The sequence below is a fragment of the Pelobates fuscus genome, chromosome 1 (assembly GCF_036172605.1).
Source record: "Pelobates fuscus isolate aPelFus1 chromosome 1, aPelFus1.pri, whole genome shotgun sequence".
Taxonomy (NCBI): Eukaryota; Metazoa; Chordata; class Amphibia; order Anura; family Pelobatidae; genus Pelobates; species Pelobates fuscus.
Window position 1 is genome coordinate 365,835,061 of NC_086317.1, and position 17,387 is coordinate 365,852,447.

Here is a 17,387-nt window from a genome sequence, read left to right on the forward strand (position 1 = left end):
GCTACTGATTGTCTTAGAGTGCCAGCTGACCACTCTAGCCAATCAGTGACACCCCTACTTAACGGCACTCTGTGCCTCCTGATACTCAGTAAATAAAAGACACATTAACACTGAGATTGTTTTACCTGGGGAGATGAGAAGGTCCATAATTTCCCTGCCAGGCCCAGGTTCCAAAGACTTATGATGTGGTGTCCAGAATAAAGTGGCAGTATCACTTCACCTTCTTGCTCCAATCTCCTTTTCTTATTCTTCATTTGACATAGTCTTCTTATTCTTCTGACACTGTCTTCTCTTCTTCTGCTCCTTTACCTTTCTGTTACTTCTTTTGTGCCCTTCTGTTCTTTTCTCTTTCTGTTCCTTGCAGACCCATTCCGCTCCTTCTCCTACTTTACCTTTGTGTTCCTTCTGCTCCTACCAGCTCCTTGCTGCCCCTTTTTGCTCCTTGCTGCCCCTTTCTGCTCCTTGCTCTCCCATCCTGCTCCTTGCTGTCCCATCCTGCTCCTTGCTGTCCCTTCCTGCTCATTTATGTTCCTTCTCCTTCCTGCTCCTTATCCTACTTTACCTTCCTGCCCCTTCTCCTACTTTACCTTCATGCTCCTTGCTGTTCCTTTCTGCTCCTTCTCCTATTTTACCTTTGTGCTTCTTCTGATTATTTTGGTTCCTTTACCTTCCTGCTCCTTCTGTCCGTTTTCTGCTCATCTCTATTCCTTTGTGCTCCTTTTCCTACTTTACCTTTGCGCTCCTTCTGCCCCTTCCAGCCCATTTCTACTCCTTGCTGCCCTTTCCAGCTCCTTGCTGGCCCTTTCTGCACCTTCTTTTACTTTACCTTTGTGCTCTTTCTGATTCTTTCTGCTCCGTTACCTTTGTGCTCTTTCTGCCCCTTTCTTCTCCTTGCTGACCCTTCATGCTCCTTGCTGACCCTTCCTGCTCATTGCTGACCATTCCTGCTCCTTGCTGACCCTTTCCTGCTCCTTGCAGCCCCTTCCTGCTTCTTGCAGACCCTTCCTGATCCTTGCTGCCACTTTCTGTTCATTTATATAACTTTCTGCTCCTTCTCCTACTTTCCATTTACTTCTATTACTTCTTTCTATTTCTTCTGCCCCTTCCAGCTCCTTTTTACTCCATGCTGCCCTTTCCATCTCCTTGCTGACCCTTTGTGCTCCTTCTTCTACTTTACCTTTGTGCTTCTTCTTATTCTTGCTGCTCCTTTACCTTTGTGTTCCTTTTGTGCCTTCCTGCCCCTTGCAGATCCTTCCTTCTCCTCACAGACCTTTACTGCTCCTTCCTTCTCCTTGCAGATCCTTCCTTCTCCTTGCAGATCCTTCCTTCTCCTTGCAGACCCTTCCTTCTCCTTGCAGACCCTTCCTTCTCCTTGCAGACCATTCCTGCTTCTTGCTGCCCCTTCCTGCTTCTTGCAGCCCCTTCCTGCTAATTTTTGTTCCCTTCTGCTCCTTCTCCTACTTTACCTTTATGCTCCTTCTGTCCCTTCCAGCTCCTTGCTGGCCCTCTCTGCTCCTTCTCCTACTTTACCTTTGTGCTCCTTCTGATTATTTATGCTACTTTACCTTTGAACTACTTCTGCTCCCTGCGGACTATTTCTGCTCCTTGCTGACTCTTCCTCCTCCTTGCAGACCCTTCCTCCTCCTTGTAGACCCTTCCTCCTCCTTGCAGACCCTTCCTCCTCCTTGCAGACCCTTCCTCCTCCTTGCAGACCCTTCCTCCTCCTTGCAGACCCTTCCTCCTCCTTGCAGACCCTTCCTCCTCCTTGCAGACCCTTTCTCCTCCTTGCAGACCCTTTCTCCTCCTTGCAGACCCTTTCTCCTCCTTGCAGACCCTTTCTCCTCCTTGCAGACCCTTTCTCCTCCTTGCAGACCCTTTCTCCTCCTTGCAGACCCTTTCTCCTCCTTGCAGACCCTTTCTCCTCCTTGCAGACCCTTTCTCCTCCTTGCAGACCCTTCCTCCACCTTGCAGACCCTTCCTCCTCCTGTAGGCTGCCCCACCATGCCTCTTTTACCTGATCTGTAGGGTGCCCCCCCCATGCCTCACTTAACTAACCTATAGGCTGCCCCCCCCATGCCTCCCTTACCAGATCTGTATCCTTCACTTCCCTGATCTGTAGGCTGTCTCCCCATCACTCACTTACCTGATCTGTAGGCTGTCTCCCCATCACTCACTTACCTGATCTGTAGGCTGTCTCCCCATCCCTCACTTACCTGATCTGTAGGCTGTCTCCCCATCCCTCACTTACCTGATCTGTAGGCTGTCTCCCCATCCCTCACTTACCTGATCTGTAGGCTGTCTCCCCATCCCTCACTTACCTGATCTGTAGGCTGTCTCCCCATCCCTCACTTACCTGATCTGTAGGCTGTCTCCCCATCCCTCACTTACCTGATCTGTAGGCTGTCTCCCCATCCCTCACTTACCTGATCTGTAGGCTGTCTCCCCATCCCTCACTTACCTGATCTGTAGGCTGTCTCCCCATGCCTTACTTGCCTGAACTGTAGGCTGCCTACTCACTTACCTGATTTGTAGGCTGCCCGCCCATCCTTCACTTACTTGATCTGTAGGCTGCCCTCCCATCCCCCACTTACCTGATCTGTAGGCTGCCTCCCCATCCCTCACTTACCTGATCTGTAGTCTGTCTCTGCGGTCAGGGAGTTGCTGGCTGCACTCTATGCTGCTCACCTGTGTTTCAGTCAGGAGAGAAAAGCAGGGATAAGATGTAGCTTCCTATTCCTGCCTCTCTCCACACACAGCCGCCTACTGGCCGGTGCCGGTATTGCAGTGTATTATCAATCTCTAAAGAAAAATACAGGACAAGCTGAAAAATCCCTGTGGATGCCCATGCTTTCACATTACCTGAATTGTAAAAGTTTGTGTTGGGACTATTTGCAGTTGTTCCTCTTTTGGGGTCTATGCAGGAGAGAACTTAATAGAAATTCTTGTTCAATTTGAGTGAAGCTGCCTAGCCCCACAGGCAGCACTAGAAACTGCTTAAATGAATAAAGTTGAAGGAAGAAGTTTCACCTTCTTTTACTTTCAGCTCATAAGACAGTGTTCCCTATTTTGACGATGCCAGAAGCTAGTGTCTGGCTATGCATCTCGTTTGCAGCAATTTATAACAGCAAAAGGGTGCACTAAGTACTGATGATGTTTGCCACAAAGGGGTTTTATAATTTTGAGACTGAAGAAGTCATTATAAGTTGCAAATGAAGCATTTGTTGTGTTGAGCTATTTCAATTGCTTTTGTTTGATTTGTTCATTGCACCTGAAAGTCTGTAAGTTTGACAGCACACCTGATATTCAATGGGGTTGAATAATTTTCATTACAGCTGGATCTTATGTTTTGATTGTGTAGAAATTGCAATGAAATTCTAACACAGTACAAATATTTCCTGAACAACAACAAAATATATATGTTTTGAAAAGCTCACAAACTTACAAAGCAGCTTTAATTCAGCCACCTCCTTTTACTGGGGGGAGGAAAAAATGTGATTGTCTTTATTTTCTCAGCCCCTCTACCAAAATATAAAAGACTGAAATAATGGCAAAAGCTGCTTCAGGATCTCCCACTAATCATGACTAGTCAGTGTGATAGCTCATACTGTTGTCCTAAGATTAGGGGGCATGCACCATTGTCAATATCACAATGTATTACGATGTTTTTCATGATGTGGCGTGATTTTTCATTTAGTATTGCATGGTTTGGGTCATCAACCCCACTCAATAAAATCTGAATTTTACTTGGTGATCAGTGGCACCTGCCACTTCCGTTACCTCAATGGAGCTTTATAAAGTTGTGAAAAAATCTAACTGCGAGAAATGTGTTACAGCACTAAGTAATGAAAGTGCCACTTTCTATTGAAATGTTTTAAATGTTGTAATGGTTTATGCATTAAGAAGCAACATTTTTAGCAAAAATAAATTGTCTGTATGTATTATATTCATTATTGACAAATGCAATGTAATATTTGTCTAAAATGTGCTATATGTTTCAATATTTAAATGTAGCAAAAAAATTAATGAGCTGTTATGAATGGAATAATATATGTTTATATTCAGAGTGCTTGCATATATACTAATTTGTACCCTTTTAAATTAGTTTCAAAATTACACCATTATGCTTTGTTTTAATGGACCTTTGTCAGTAAAAATGAATGACTGCAGTGGGGTATCCATCAGGATTTCAGACTCAAAAACAAATACATTATTAATGTAATCATTTGTTATAATTAGGCTGCAAAATGGGAGTTTAAAATAAAAAAACATAGATGACATAAGTATCAGCAATGGCTGAATTGATAAAAATGTGAAATGCATTTAAAATCATACTCCTCATCCCTTATTAGCCTTGACATAGAGAAGGCCTTTGATAGCATATCCTGGCCACACCTGATTAGGGTGTTGAAGTTGAGATACTTCGGACACACATTTGTCCACTTTATCCAAAATATACACCATCACCCCACCATCTGTATCACCACAAATGGCCTGGACTCGCCATACTTTGCCCTGGGGAGGGGAGTGCACCAGGGCTGCCCGCTCTCGCCTCTGCTTCGACCCGTTACTGAGAGCTATTGAGAAGCTACAGGGGTTTAGGGGCATACCGATGGGTGACGTTACACTGAAAGTCACAGCATTTGCTGATGATCTGTTACTCTTTATCACTGACCCACAGCACTCCCTGCCTCCCCTTGTTGACCTGCTGGAAACATTTCGCAACATGGTGGGCCTAAGGGTCAGTTGGGCCAAATCATGTGCCCTTCACTTGAGTGGACGCCCTTTGCAATCACTCCCTCGAAGACTTCTTCTGCGTTGGCAACCGAGGGCGCTTAAATATCTTGCATTAAGGTCCCTGGATATCTCTCCCTCATATATAAATGAAATATTCCGCCAATCTTCACGGCCATCTTTGCAGAGTTTGAACACTGGCACATGGTGCCTTTATCTTACATTTGAAGAATCAATCTATACAAATTGGTCAGTTTTCCTGAACTGTTATATCCCCTCCAGATGCTCCCAATACTCCTCTCGAAAAGTGGCGAGTGTTTGTTGAACAAACATATCAAACAATATCTCAGGGCAGGGGCATAGGGCACACCTTACCAAATTAAACCAACACAGGGCGGATAGTGGTCTAAACCTGCCTAATGCCGGGGAATACAGTCTGGCAGCACAGCTTAGACATGCGCTAGGCTGGATTCAATCTCAAAATAGATTTTCTAACTTGTCCTTGGAGTCCTATCTGGCATCACCAAACCCACTCGTGGCTCTCCTTCACAGGCCACACCACCTACTCCCTGACTATCCCTGACTATATCCTATCTAATCCCCTCCTAGCTAACCCTATTAGGGCAACAGTCTCGCTCCAAACTGGGTGTGGAACCAATAAATGCTATTCACCTACCTTTAACTCACTACCCGGGCTTTTCCCCAGGCACTCACCACCCTTTCACAATGTGGATCATGTCAGCAAGAGGTTTCTCTCCCTTGCTGAGCTACGTGAGCGTTTTGCAGGCCTTTCCATTCCATGGTTCGCTTACCTCCAAACACGACACTACTATAATACCATTACACAACACTTCATGCCTGCTGACTGGGAGAACCTTCTGGATACAATGCTGTGCTCTTTTAACCCTACCGCCTATTCCATTTCCAAACTATATAAGATATTGCGATATATCCCGGACTGGAGCACCGTAAATCGGGCATGGGGTAGTGGAGGACACACTTTTCGAACATAAGCCCGGGAGCCTTGCTTACTGCACACTTTACCCATAGCCAGATACTACCAATGGTGTCTGATAGGGACATGTTCCTTAAAACTGTACACTACGCTTATTACGCCCCTCATCGACTCCCTCTCATGGCCAGAAGGGAGACTGTGACTTGCTTCAAATGCACACACATCAAGGCTGATCTGTATCACTGTCTGTGGGAGTGCGCTCTAATCCAATCTTTCTGAACCGAGCTAAACAGTTACTTGGATAGCGGGGGCATGCCTAGCTTACCACTTACCCCTGAATTCTTACTTTTGGGACCCTTACCAGGGCTCCCACTGCCTAACAAACGATTCCTCCTCATCGTGGCAGCGTTGGGACGCAAGGCCATCCTGCAGGTGTGGAACCAGCCGCTCGCACCCACCATGGAGTTGTTTCTAACCAAGCTTGCTTTTGTATTTAAAATGGATTGGTTGGACACACTAACAAAGAACTCCTCACCAAAAAAATTCTCTTGACCTGGAGATCAAATATACTCAACCTAGACAAATCTTTCAAGAGCAAGGTGAAAACCACTTTGGCATACACAGCATGGTTCTCGACTGAGGTGGTGGCGGGTCGAGATCCCCTGGCAGTAATTCCTTGATGGGCTTATCAAGGAATCTATCCCCGAACACTGGCTTGCAGGAGGCTAAGGTAAACCGGCAATTAGTTTACTATGTTTAGTTTACTATGTTCTGTTTAATTTAGTTTGGTCTATCAATTCATGCTTTGGTAGCACTGGAACTGCAGACCTTTCTTGGTGTACCTTCTTTTGCTCTAAACTGTTAAAGTGCAAACTATTGTATGTTTCATTGCCCTGAGCAGCAACAACTCATAACCCCTGAGCAACGCAAGTGGTATCTCGGAAGAACTGGCAATGGCTGAGCCTGCCGGACACCCACATCTAAAGGTAACTGTCTAAGCTCAACCACTTGCTTATAAACAACAACCTATTTGGTTTGGTAACTCTTATTTGTTTTGTTTTGCTTGTTTTTTCTGTTTTGTTTATGTTGAGAAAACTGTAAAATAGTGAATGTAACTTACCGAATAACAGCTTAAAAGCATAAATGATAATGTCACCCGTGTTATATTCGTCTACCATGCATTCACAATAAAAATGGTTTTGGAAAAAAAATTATATCAAATATTGTATTAACAGTACTTTTGAAACAGGAGTGCCAGGTGGGCACTGGGTATACATTGAATGTAATTCATGTTTTTCAAATGCCAGTTGTTAGGTTATTACCCTGCATATGATGCATCTGAGTCATTAGTATTACTGTGTTAAATGTGGGTGCATTGGATTTGCCCGATTTAAGTGTCACGGCGGTAACTAATGGTTGAAAATAAAAATGGTAGAGGATGACTATGGGTGATATTAATTCAGTACTCAAAGGTGACTGATGTCTTTCATTAATATTGTGATTATTAAAAAGGAGACTGGTGTGGTTTTGGTGCCTGATTGGTGAGATCAGTAATGTTGGCTCTATGTGGGTAACTTGTGGGTGTTGGGCACAATATGGGGGTATCATTGTAGTGAGTTATGGATGGCAAACAAGGTTTGTTCCATAGGTTCTATTTGTGTAGTGTGTACCATGTTTTGCTTTTTTGGGGGTATATTCTGGGAGTTTGGGTATGTCTGATGAATGTTATATCAAAAACAAAGGGAATACTGACATCCCGGTGCTACCAGACCTGGGGCTAGCTACCCCCCACAGTAATCGTTGGAAAAAGTAATCAAGCTTGAGAAAGATCTCTTGGAGATCGAAATTTTGCACTTTTTCCAATAAAACTGCAGCAGAATTAACCCATGATGAATGTTATATGTGATATAGTTGCAATGATTTTACAGTAAATGGTTAAAGGAACACTATAGGGTTAGGAACACAAATCTGTTTTCCTGACCCTATAGTGTTAAAATTCCTGTATCATATCCAAAGGAAGGAAAACACATTGATATTTACCCCTCAGAATAATAATAATTTTTGTTACATTTGGAATGTGACAAGCGCCATCTTCTAAACAAGCCCAAACCTGAGTGGCATGGCTTTGACCATGGGGGAGGGAATTGTGATGTCTGTCCTATTGGATCGCGGGTGGGACGTGCAACATGTCTAGGGAATGGGAAAATAATAAATTTGTAGATGCAATTATTATTTCTGTGGCAGGTACATAACAGAAAATAGAGCCAAATGTTTCCATTTGGATTGACTATTGGTCTGGAACAAAGGAGGTGCTCACTTATTATTTCTATAGGTACGCCTTAACCTTGGGCAACACTTGATAATCCACAGGGTATATATCCAATGATTTGGAGTGCTTGCTTGGGGCCAAGATCTAATTTTGAGAGAGTCACTATCATCCTTCCTTGACAGAGACCTCCTGGGCAGAAGTTTTACTTTGAAAACCTATGTGAGTAACTAGGACTTCTGTTATTTTATACTTTTTGTTTTTATCGGTTGTTGGTGTAAATAATTTGTTTATCATAAATGTTTGTATGCACTGTGACTATCTTTAGCTCATAATAAACATTCATTTATTAAGATCTGCCTTTGTCTGGTTAAGAATCACTTTACCTGAAGAGACTAATTCGTATTTTGCAATTACATAGCTATTGTGCTAAGGTATTTTTGGTGTTTTTTTTTTTTATCATTGATTTACCTGGGGGACCAAGGCACTCCATTTATAAATTGTATTGGTGTGGCAGCATTAAAGTAGTATAAGTTATATTATTATGTTTAAGTGTGGGTGGTGTTAAGGGGGCTTTTGTCATTATTTCCGGTCTAGTGCAGACAAATAGTGAACTTTAACCCTTTCACCACCACAACTACATCACGCACACTCTTGGAGTAGGGTTCGTTCATGACATTGTCTATCTGTAAAGTGTTGGTGCTATATACTAGCTGCCTGTAATGTGTGTGCTGGCTCTGTGTGGTGTGTGTGTGTGCAGGCTCTGTGTGTGGTGTGTGTGTGTGTGTGTGCTGGCTCTATGTGTGGTGTGTGTGTGTGCTGGCTCTATGTGTGGTGTGTGTGTGTGCTGGCTCTATGTGTGGTGTGTGTGTGTGCTGGCTCTATGTGTGGTGTGTGTGTGTGCTGGCTCTATGTGTGGCGTGTGTGTGTGTGCTGGCTCTATGTGTGGTGTGTGTGTGTTGGCTGTATGTGTGGTGTGTGTGTGCTGGCTCTATGTGGTGTGTGTGTGTGTGTGCTGGCTTTATGTGTGGTGTGTGTGTGTGCTGGCTTTATGTGTGGTGTGTGTGTGTGCTGGCTTTATGTGTGGTGTGTGTGTGCTGGCTCTATGTGTGGGGTGTGTGTGCTGGCTCTATGTGTGGGGTGTGTGTGCTGGCTCTATGTGTGGTGTGTGTGTGTGTGCTGGCTCTATGTGTGGTGTGTGTGTGTGTGTGTGTTGGCTCTATGTGTGGTGTGTGTGTGTGTGTGTTGGCTCTATGTGTGGTGTGTGTGTGTGTGTGTGTTGGCTCTATGTGTGGTGTGTGTGTGTGCTGGCTCTATGTGTGGTGTGTGTGTGTGCTGGCTTTATGTGTGGGGTGTGTGTGCTGGCTCTATGTGTGGGGTGTGTGTGTGCGCTGCCTCTATGTGTGGTGTGTGTGTGCGCTGCCTCTATGTGTGGTGTGTGTGTGTGTGTGTGCTGGCTCTATTTGTGGTGTGTGCTTGATGTGTGTGGTGTGACCTGGATGGCTGTATGTGGCCTGTGTCCTGGATGGCTGTATGTGGCCTGTGTGCTGGCTGGCAGGCAATATATGTGGTGTTCTCGCTTGCTGTATGTGATGCATGTGGTAGTGTCTGTGCTGGCTTTGAGATGTTTGGCTGTATGTCATGTGTGGTGACTGAATGTTATGTGTGTGTGCGGTATATACAGGCTCTATGTTGTGTGTGTGTATTGGCTGTATGCATAGTCGGATTACCCATAAAGCGACCTAAAGACTGTGGTGTATCCCCCTTTCCAAGGCAGCTCTGTCACTTGCCCGCAGCAGGAAAAAAAAAAAAAGGTCTGCGAAAAGGTCTGAGAAAAATGTAATATTGAAATTCAGGAAAGTGGCAGTTCTCTTTTAAAATCAGAATTGTGTGACTGTGTTTGTAAGAACCTTTTATCAGAAAATAACAGGAACAGTGTAATTATTTTATCCGTTAGCTAATTAAAATGCATACTGCCCTTTATGCTACATGTCTCTTTACTAAGCTGCAGAATAATGTTGCAGATAAAACGGTTTGAAACTGAATTGCCTGTTTGTTTAAATGCGGTATTTGTGACATCTGCTGTCCCCTTTTCTAATGTGACTTTTTCTATGTTGTTCTACAAAGCATACATTTACTTTGAAAGACATTTGCTGTCTGCCCTCTACTCACATTTCTAATCTCAGTATGTACTACTTGACAGGACAGTCATATTGTCCCAGTTTCTGACAATGGAAGGGAGGACAAGTTCCAATGTAGTCTCAAAATAATGTAAATTAGATTCAAATTCTGCTTGTCAATTCTGCACAACAGTTTACATCCCCAGCTTAGTATACAACTAGAGAAAGCACACTTTGGTAATTGACTCTGCACAATTACTGCAGTGTGTTTTTAAAGAAACATTCCAAGCACTGGGATTTGACAAATCTTGCAATATTTCTCCCAGTTTTTTTTTTTGTATTTTGTCTTTTGCCTTTGCTGCTGCTCTGACAATGCATTTTCACAGAAACACTGTCAAAAGGATTGTTTAGCATACCTTCCAAGTGTCCCTATTTTGGTGAGACAGTGCTGATTTGGGGCCCAAATCATCTGTTTCTCTTTTTTTATCCTAATCTACACCTTTAACACTCTAAAAATTAACGTGTCACATGTATCCATTTGAAATGTTGGAAGGTATGGTTTAGTATAATTGTTATTTTTCTGCTGGAATGAATTGGAATTAGGAATTTTAACTCCCTTGGTAGGTAAAGCACTGCACATGGCCATATGCTAGTGCTAGACTATGAATTGTCTGAGATTCTTTGGTTGTTTCCATTCTAAAGTGCATGCCAAAAGAGGTTTGAAGCATGAGGAGAACCCGCAAAAGAGGCAGTGTGAAGTAAGATATTTTTTATATATATGTTTTTTTTCCTTTTTTCAAAGAATGATTAATTTTCTTTAGCTCGACAAATTTAGCCTTCTCTTTTTTGAGTTGGTTGTCTTAATCTTATCTTTGTTTAAAGTATTTCTTGTGCCAGGTTTTTGCACAGAATAAGCGGTTTCAAAAGAATGAATCAATCTTCTCTTTTTTTTCTTCAGTCTGATAACATCATCTTCCACTTAAATATCTTATCTTTTACACATAGTTTTATTTCTTCAGGTCTTGGGTAATCCTTAAGGCTAATAAAGAGAATGTTTTCATATTCAAACTTCTGAAAGTCTGTTTATTAAGGATAACATCTGAAATGCAGGTTTAATGGATAATCCATCTGCTGCCAATTTCTCTATATAGTTTCCCTTAAAATTATTGGCACCCTTGAAAAGATGGATAAAAAATACTGCATAAAAAATTAAACAACCCCAACACATTTCATTTTGCAATATATGAAATTAATAGAATCATTTTTAAAAACCTCAACATGTTCCACCAAGGGATATGCTGAAATATCTCTTACGTCATTTTACTTTGATGACATAACCGCAACATTTCAAAAGGCTGTAGATCAGGGACCCAGGGACTGGTTTAGACACTGATTGGGGGAGAGGAGAAAGCAAAATAAGGGGGGACTTACCTGCCTGGAAGCTGTTTTTATCCATATTGCGAATAAAGTATTGTCTGTCTTCATATTTTGCAAAAGATGCCATCACAGTTACGAGCAGGCTATACTTTGCTCTACCTTTGTAGTAGAGTGTTTCAGTTTATTTTACCTAATTTTTGTATAGATACATATAGCTCTATGTGTGTGTTCCCTTTTTTTTTCTTTTTGAGATTTCATATTGGAACCTTGAAACAAGCAGAGTGGGATACTCCTGTTTTTTCACAGTGCACATTGTCACTTTGGGTATAATAAATCTTTGCACTAATAGTTTTATAAAAAATTACACTTTTATTATAAGGTATTTCATTATTGTCTTAAAGGCAATACTTTATTTTCTAGTTTACGTTGTTGTATGTGAGCAGTGGTGTATTTTGAAAATGGTGCTGCCCTAGGCATGACAGATCTCGGACACCCCCTAGATTAAATTTACCCGCCCCTTCCTGCCAAGGCCACACCTCTTCCTGTTAATGCACATTTTGACTGACAGACACACTCTTACGAACCAGCACACACTCTCAGATACACTGACATATATACACACATACACTCACTGCTTTGACACAATCTGACAATAATAAATAATAACAATTATTCAGACACACACTGACAGACACATATATTCATTGACAGACGCATGCACACATTCACTGACCCACACATTCACTGACCCACACACACTCACTTACTGACACAAACACGCTCACATTTCCCCCCCCCAACACTCACAATTATTACTTATTTATTTAAACATTTAAATCCACCCAGCCTCCCTACTTTTGGGAGAGCTGGCTGGATTTTTACCTGGAGTCCAGTGGGGCTGCTGGCTGGGAAGGTAGGAAGGCTGGCAGATGTGCAGGCAGGCTGGTGGGCGGCCATACCATCAGCGAGGGAGCTGTGATCTCCTTGCTCAGCTCCCTTGTGCGCCGCAGAGTGATTTCGGGAGCCAGACTGACTCATGGCCCGCTCAGAAAACAAATTGCTGCCTACCCCAGGGGGGCCCAAAGGTGGTCAGCCAGCCAGCTCTGGTGCCCCCATAAAACAAGGCATTAGCCTGGGCATTTGCGGGGTGGCATTTTTTGCCACCCCCTGGAAAGTGCCGCCCAATGCCTTGTTTGCCTTGCAGTAGATACATCCCTGTATGTGAGTGGAACTCCTTCACAATATATAGTGCTGCTTTTTTCTAATTAATTGTATTTAATTATAGTATTTCATTTTCAGGGCCATACTGTTACTTGTTTTTTTTGTGTACACTTGATCCTAGAAGCACTGTTTTGTCTTTCAATAGGTCCCAGTCTGGAACTAGATAACTTAGTTCTCTCTGAGTGACTCAGCTACTCAGGTTGTTGCACAACGTCAGGATAAAGTGATGATGAAGGCTCAAGTGATTTATTCTTCACACTGTCCCCATTTTCATCTGCCTGCACAATGTAATCATCTTCTAGTGAGGCAAATCATTACAAAAAATAAAAAATTGTTAGCGCTATAATAGCGCTAACACGTTTTAATTTTTTGTACAATTTTTTGTACTGTTGATTGTGAAATTTTAAGGACATTTTAAGTGTGTTTTTAGCTGCTTTTTTATAACATATTATTTTTATTTTTATTATTCATTGCGCTCTCTTATCAGTCTTTGTGAGGCACATCATCATTAGTGTGGCACTGGTTGGATAGCTGGTGGATTTGGGCTATTCCACACTCAACTTTTTTTTTCTTGCCATGCTTTATAGGAGGTAACATGCAGAAAAAGCTATCATCTATAAGATGTATGGGCTCTTTTCAAATCATTGAGATGGTAAAAGGTATTGAACGTCCTTTTTATTTAGCTATCCACATAGATTCTCAGAACATGTATTGCAGAATGTATGAAGTTTGTTCTGATCCTCTACCTGGAAGCCAAAATAATGGAGCTAGGCTGTCTTCACAAGTGCAGTAATTGGGCGTTTCTGGGTGGAGAATTTCACATTATGACTCACATAAGAAAAATTGTCAGTTATGTTAAAGGACCACTATAGGCACCCAGACCACTTCAGCTTAATGAAGTGGTCTGGGTGCCAGGTCCATCTGGGATTAACCCTGCCTGCTGTAAACATAGCAGTTTCAGAGAAACTGCTATGTTTACATATGGGTTAATCCAGCCTCTAGTGGCTGTCTCATTGACAGCCGCTAGAGGCGCTTCCGCGCTTCTCACTGTGATTTTCACAGTGAGAGGACACCAGCGTCCATAGGAAAGCATTGAGAATGCTTTCCTATGGACTGGCTGAATGCGCGCGTCACTCTTGCCGCGCATGCGCATTCAGCCGATGACGACTGAAGGAGGAGGAGAGTTCCCAGCACCGAGGGAGCCCCGCGCTGGAGAAAGGTGAGTGTTTAACCCCCATCCTTCCCCTTCAGCCCGGCGGGAGTGGGACCGTGAGGGTGGGGGCACCTTCAGGGCACTATAGTGCCAGGAAAACGAGTTTGTTTTCCTGGCACTATAGTGGTCCTTTAATACATTTTCTTGGCAACGTGATGCATAACCACAAGACTGAAAACAATGAAAGGAACAACATTCTAGCCTTCATGCAAGCTATCAGGGCCGACCTTAAGAGTTTGCTAGCTGTGTAGCCACACATTTATTAAGGGGACTGATAAAGGGGGGCATGGGGCTTATTCAGGGGGGCATGGGGCTGAATTCAGGGGGGCATGGGGATGAATAAAGAGGGGCAGGGGGATGATGAATGGAGGTAGGTGGTTGATAAAGGGGTGGCCAGGGGTTTGGTGAAGTGGTGACCAGGGGTTTGGTAAAGGGGTGGCCAGGGGTTTGGTGAAGGTCTGGCCAGTGGTTTGGTGAAGGTCTGGCCAGTGGTTTGGTGAAGGTCTGGCCAGGGGTTTGGTGAAGGTCTGGCCAGGGGTTTGGTGAAGGTCTCATTACCTACCTATATCATCAGAAATGAACTCGATCCTGGAACCAAGAGAAAAGAGAGTTTTAAATAGCATATTAGTTTTTTGCATGCTGAAATCAATTAGAAGTATTTTCAAGTCAGAAACATGTTTTGATTGTAAAACAGTGATTTGGGATTTAGTTACATGATATGGACAAATTGCATGAGCCTGTCACTGCTTCAAAGTAGTGGCCTAGTTTCTCTAAAACTCAGCACAAACTTAATGCTATGTTCAATATTCTTGTTTGCTTCACGCCATGTATTCATTTCTGCACAAAGTGGGTCATAGGTATGTAAAGGTGAAGAGGTGATTTCAATATGTTGTCAGTTTCTGTTTTATTCCCAGTAACTGGTAGCTGCAGAATTGATTGATATAGCCTTTGAATACAGACTGAAAAGGAGAAAATGACTGCAAACTAGATAGTGTATACAGAGGGCTCATAACCTTTTTATTACTCTGGTATATAAAGAAAAAAGGCAAAAAGTGATAGTTTCTTTAATTCACAAACTCCCTATATATATATATATATATATATATATCCCTTTTTATTTTTATAAATTTTATTATATTTAATTTAACAAGTCACATGCATTTCTGAAGTGCAGTCTACCAGCTTCATATATGAGCATTATCAATCACAAGCAGGTTTTTGTTTCTATTTACAGCTATATATTGTGTTGGCTAAATTGCATGATTTATTAATATATTTTATAGTGAGAATCCTATTTTCAGCCATTGTCATAGTGGTATAGTCTAGAACCATGGAAGCACATTATGACTATTTTGATGCCATGCATGTTTTGGAGCAAATACCCCATCTACTCAAGGGACATTGTGCTAGGTGAGGAGAAAGTGATGTGAAGATTAATTCATCGGATAAACACTCCCTGGGCGTCACACACCCTCCCTTACAGACGAAACCCTGACAATCTCTCAATGGCACACACACGCTTTCACTGACAGACACTCTCAATGACACACACACGCTTTCACTGACACACTCTCAATGACACACACACACTTTCAATGACAAATACACACACACGGTCAGATACAAATGCACTCACTGACAGACACACTTTCACTGACCAATACAAACACTCACTGATTACACACTGATTTGACACACATTGACAGATGCACACTGACAGAAGTAGATAAATAAAGAGACACTCTCTGATACTGACAGAGACACTCAATTTCAGACACACTCACTGATTTGAAACACTCACTGACAGGCACACACAATCTCATTGATTTAAAGCACGCTCACTGACACACTCTCAATGATCGACACATTTACACAATCTTGCACGAACACTCGCAAATGAGTTATTTTTTGTGGTATTATTTTTTTAGGCTTTGTGAAGCTGGTGTGAGTCACCTCCCTTGGGTCCAGTGGGGATCTTCGTTCTGGTGTCCAATGGATATCTTCTGCCGGAGTTATAGTGGGTATCTTCTCCTGGATTTCTAGTGGGGATATTTTCCCTGTAGTCTAGTTGGGAATCTTCTTCCTGGGGTTTATTGTGTCAAAAAATAAAGGTAACACTTAAAGCGGCGCTGTCATGGCCGAATCCTGTTTTTTTTTTTGTTTTTTTTTAACCCCCCTCCCGCCCCCACTACATCTAACTGACACCCTAGTTACCCCCAAATGCCCCTGAGCCCCCCATATTACCTCTTTTTTATTCTTTATTTTCTGCCCCGATCTTTATTCAGGGTGCCGCCATCTTTGTGTGGGTAGGTGAAGTCCCTGTGGGACATGTCATCTGCCCACACTAGACAGACTGTGAGATTCCCGCACATGCCCAGTGAAACACCTGGACATGCGAACGAGAATTTCATCTATTCATTCATTCACCAGACAGACGAATGAATGAATAGAAAAATCAGACTAACAAACAAACACTGAGTATCAGTGTTCGTTTGTTCGTTCGGTTTATTACAAGGAGGGAGCTACCGCCGTGCAGCTCCCTCCTTGTAATATGTAAAGATGGAAGCGGCAGTGCTCCCCGCCTCTTCATAAGCCCCCCCAGATCCCCCTCTCACTCTATGGGGGTCAATATGACCCCCATAATAGCATTAGGGAGATTAAAATCTCCCGAATGCCCCTACTCACTATACCGCGAGTAGGGGCATGTCCACTAAACATGTCCCCTATATAAGAATGGTGGGGGGAACTACTGTCCACCCCACCCCTAATCGGTGGGTGGGGGCCATAAAAAACAATAAGGGGGGGACCTACTGCCCTTCCCCCCTGGCCCCGACCCCTGAGCGGTGGGTGGGGGCCCTAAAAACAATAAGGGGGACCTACTGTCCTCCCCCCTGGCCCCCACTCCTGAGCAGTGGGTGGGGGCCATAAAAAACAATAAGGGGGGGACCTACTGTCCTCTCCCCCGGCCCCCACCCCTGAGCGGTGGGTGGGGGCCATAAAAAACAATAAGGGGGGGACCTACTGTCCTCCTCCCCTGGCCCCCACCCCTGAGCGGTGGGTGGGGGCCATAAAAAACAATAAGGGGGGGACCTACTGTCCTCCCCCCCAGCCCCCACCCCTGAGCGGCGGGTGGGGGCAGTAAATAAAAATCCCCCCCAATCAAGGTGACTAGGGGTCCCAAGCCCCTAGTCACCCCCCTCCCCCCGCCCCCCATCCAAATAAAACTATCCCCTACCCCCCTCACCCTAAAAATAGTGAGGGGGGAATAAAATAACTAACCTGTAAACAAAAATTAAACTTACCATTTGGCGTCTTCTTTTTTCTAAAATCTTCATTTTTCAGCCCCAAAAAAGGCTAAATAAAAAGCCATCATACCCGTCGAACTTAAAATAAAATAAAAAATCTGAGCGCAAAAAAAATTCCCGACGAAAAAGAAAAAAACAACGCTAAAAAAATGAATCCATCTTCACCCATGCAGGGCCTTGCCCCGCCCTGCAATTAGAC

The 17,387-nt window shown here is 43.3% G+C and overlaps 1 protein-coding gene across 1 annotated transcript in view; it reads left to right on the forward strand.

Annotated features, from left to right (window-relative positions):
- The window catches only part of DIAPH3 (diaphanous related formin 3), a 747,362-nt gene that overhangs the window by 614,542 nt on the left and 115,433 nt on the right, over positions 1 to 17,387 (forward strand). The gene's annotated exons all lie outside the window — the stretch shown is intronic.